We start from the raw sequence: 4,044 nt of genomic DNA, 5'->3' as shown, positions 1-4,044 counted from the left end.
TGGGGTCTGTGGGGGGTATTTCAGTCAGTCCCTAGATGTGAGTTAAGTTAGGAGACTGCCCCTGAGGCCACAGTTATTATGATAAGTAATTAGGACTCTTTCAAGGGAGACTGGATATTTCTGTCTGCTGCCTCTGAGTTAGCCATGGTGAGTCTGTATGGACCCTTTAAGGACTGTCTCATAGTGCACTACAGCTGTACGGGTCTCATGGACATAAGCCTTGTTGGCTTTTTTTCTTTTAATATTTATTTATTTGGCTGCACCGGGTCTTAGTTTGCAGCACACAGGATATTGGTTGTGTCATGCGGGATCTTTAGTTGAGGCATGCGAGATCTAGTTCCCTGACCAGGGATTGAACGCGGACCCCCTGCATTGGGAGCGTGGAGTCTTACCCACTGGACCACCAGGGAAGCCCCCAAGCCTTGTTGGCTTTCAAAGTGAGATGTTTTGCGGGCCTCTGTCTCCAGTAGAATTCTTTTTTAAAAATAATTAATTAATTAATTTATTTTTGGCTGCGTTGGGTCTTCGTTGCTGCACGCGGGCTTTCTCTAGTTGTGGTGAGTGGGGGCTGCTCTTCGTTGTGGTGCACGGGCTCTAGGCGTGCGGGCTTCAGTAATTGTGGCACGTGGGCTTAGTAGTTGTGGCTCACGGGCTCTAGAGCGCAGGCTCAGTAGTTGTGGCACACGGGCTGAGTTGCTCCGCGGCATGTGGGATCTTCCCGGACCAGGGCTCGAACCCGTGTCTCCTGCATTGACAGGTGGATTCTTAACCACTGCGCCACCAGGGAAGCCCTCTGGTAGAATTCTTAATGTGGGATTCAAACCCTTTTCTCCTCAGGGAGAAGCTGGTAGTTTTGAGTTCCCTCCTGGCTGTGTGTTGCCACGCCTGGGGTGGGGTTTATAGCAACATCCTGTCTCAGTTTCTCCTACCTGTTTCCATGTGGTTTTTTTTTTCTTTTCTTCATTTGCCTGATATGCGTAGGAATCACTCAACTAGCTTCTGAGTTTCTTTCAGAAGGAAGTGTTTTATATGTAGCTATAGGCTTGGTGTGTCTGTGGGAAGAAGTGAGTTCGGGAGACTCGTATGTGGCCATATTAAACTAGAGCTCACAGAAAGTGACTGTTCTTATTTGATATAGGTCAGCTGCAGTATACATAAGAAAAGAAGATTTCTAGTTGAACCTAAAGGTTTAAGAATAATTAGGTTTTTTTACATCTTTATTGAAGTATAATTGCTTTACAATGGTGTGTTAGTTTCTGCTTTATAACAAAGTGAATCAGCTATACATATACATATATCCCCGTATCTCCTCCCTCTTGCGTCTCCCTCCCACCCTCCTTATCCCATCCCTCTAGGTGGTCACAAACCACCGAGCTGATCTCCCTGTGCTATGCGGCTGCTTCCCACTAGCTAGCTATTTTACGTTTGGTAGTGTGTATATGTCCATGCCACTCTCTCACTGCGTCCCAGCTTACCCTTCCCCCTCCCCCTGTTGTCAAGTCCATTCTCTACGTCTGCGTCTTTATTCCTGTCCTGCCCCTAGGTTCTTCAGAACCTTTTTTTTTAGATTCCATATATATGTGTTAACATTCGGTATTTGTAAGTTACTTTCTGACTTACTTCACTCTGTAGGACAGACTGTAGGTCCATCCACCTCACTACAAATAACTCAATTTCGTTTCTTTTTGTGGCTGAGTAATATTCCATTGTATATATATGCCACATCTTCTTCATCCATTCATCTGTCGATGGACACTTAGGTTGCTTCCATGTCCTGGGTATTGTAAATAGAGCTGCAATGAACATTGTGGTACATGACTCTTTTTGAATTATGGTTTTCTCAGGGTATATGCCCAGTAGTGGGATTGCTGGGTCGTATGGTAGTTCTCTTTTTAGCTTTTTAAGGAACCTTCATACTGTTCTCCACAGTGGCTGTATCAATTTACATTCCCACTAACAGTGCAAGAAGGTTCCCTTTTCTCCACGCCCTCTCCAGCATTTATTGTTTGTAGATTTTTTGATGATGGCCATTCTGACCGGTGTGTGATACCTCATTGTAGTTTTGATTTGCATTTCTCTAATGATTAGTGATGTTGAGCATCCTTTCATGTGTTTGCTGGCAATCTGTATACCTTCTTTGGAGAAATGTCTATTTAGGTCTTCTGCCCATTTTTGGATTGGGTTGTTCGTGTTTTTGATATTGAGCTGCATGAGCTGCTTGTAAATTTTAGAGATTAATCCTTTGTCATTGCTTCATTTGCAAATATTTTCTCCCAAGAATATTTAGGTTTTAAAAATGTATAGCAAGTGGAGAAACCTCCACGAAGTGATCAAAGTTGACATTACGAAGAATGGGACAGACCATCATTACATACATGCCTCCTGCTATGATGTGCTGAGGACAGATCATTGCTTATGTCATATTCTTGCCAAAAACACATAACCTGAATATAATCCTGTGGACACATCACAGAAACCCAAATTAAGGCACATCCTACGAGTAACTGGCTTGTACTCTTCAAAAATATGTCAAGGTCTTTGAAGACAAAGAAGGGTAGAGAAACTGTTCCAGATCAAAGGAGATTAAAGAGACATGACAGTGTCATGAAATTGAGAATTAGATCCTAGAGCAGACTGGGGAAACTCATATAACTATTAAAAAAAATCGTGGCACAATTGACAGTATTTGAATATGGGCTGTGGAGTAGGTGATAGCTTTGTATAATGTTAAATTTAAAAATTTTGAGAACTGTAATGTGGTTATGCAAGAGAATGTCAGTTCTTAGGAAATGGACATGAAGTATTTAAGCATAAGGGGGCATGACGTCCGAAACTTACTGTCAAAATGGTTCAGAAAGAAAACACTACAGTTGACCCTCGAACAACATGGGTTTACACTGCGTGGGTCCACTTACATGCCGATTTTTTCCAGTAGTAAATACTGTGGGACTACATGATCTGAGGTTGGCTTAATCTACAGATGTGGAGGAACCGCAGATACAGAGGAACTGTATATATGGAGGGCCAACTACAAGAGTTATACACGGGTTTTCAGCTGTGCGGGGGAGGGGGGAGGGGGGCGCCCCAACCCTTTTGTTGTGCAAGGGTCAACTGTTGGGGGAGGGGAGGGAGAAAGGAGAGGGTGAGGAAGGAGCGAGAAACTAAATGGGACAAAATGTAAGCAGTTATTGAATCTGGGTAAAGGGAATATGGGGGTTCTTTGTACTACTCTTGTAACTTTTCTGTGAGTTTGAATTATTTCAAAATGAAAACTGACAGAAGAGCTCAATATTTATTCCTGAATATATATAAAACACAAACACATGCGCGTGCACACACACACGCACACAAGCACGCATAGGTAGAATTTAAGTCTAAAGTTACTGTACAGAATCTTCTCTGTATATGAAAGCCACTCTCAAACATCGCCAGACGTCACACTGTCACACGATATCGCTTGTTACGGCCTGTCTGGCGTGTTGCCACTCCTGTGTTGTCAGATAAGCCCGTGAGATCACAGCAGTCTGAAGCCCAAGGAGCAGTGGAGGATGTGTTTATGGTTCCTACCCTGGTGGCTTTGCTACTGTGGGAAAGAATGCAGTTCACGTCCTTCCTACACTTAGTTTGAAGGCAGAGTCTTTGCAAGTGTGCCAGTGCTTGCCTCTGTATTCATTCCGCCATTAGAGCATTGCAGTTTCAGGGAGATCCCATCGCGGCTCCACAGAACGTGTCCATACATGTCCATTAGTCTTGGGGCTTTCCCCCAAACACACATTCTGCTTGCTGATGCACAACCTGCGCCAGCTTGATGCGTTTTAATTTTTAGCTGAAATGACTCCCTCTCCTCCAGCCTGTGCCTAGTGTGGAAAGGAAAGCCAAATGCCCTCCTCAGAGTGAGACATACACAGTGCTGTGTTAGGTCGAAGCGTTGAAGAGTCCTCAGTTACCTAGTTGAGTGCTATCAAAACAGGCCGTCTGGGTGTTTCAAACAAAAGCAGGCTGGGGGAACGGCACCGGGGAATAAATGATTTATTTAAATAGGAT

This window comes from Globicephala melas, chromosome X (genome assembly GCF_963455315.2).
Source record: "Globicephala melas chromosome X, mGloMel1.2, whole genome shotgun sequence".
NCBI lineage: Eukaryota > Metazoa > Chordata > Mammalia > Artiodactyla > Delphinidae > Globicephala > Globicephala melas.
This window is presented reverse-complemented; position numbering follows the sequence as displayed.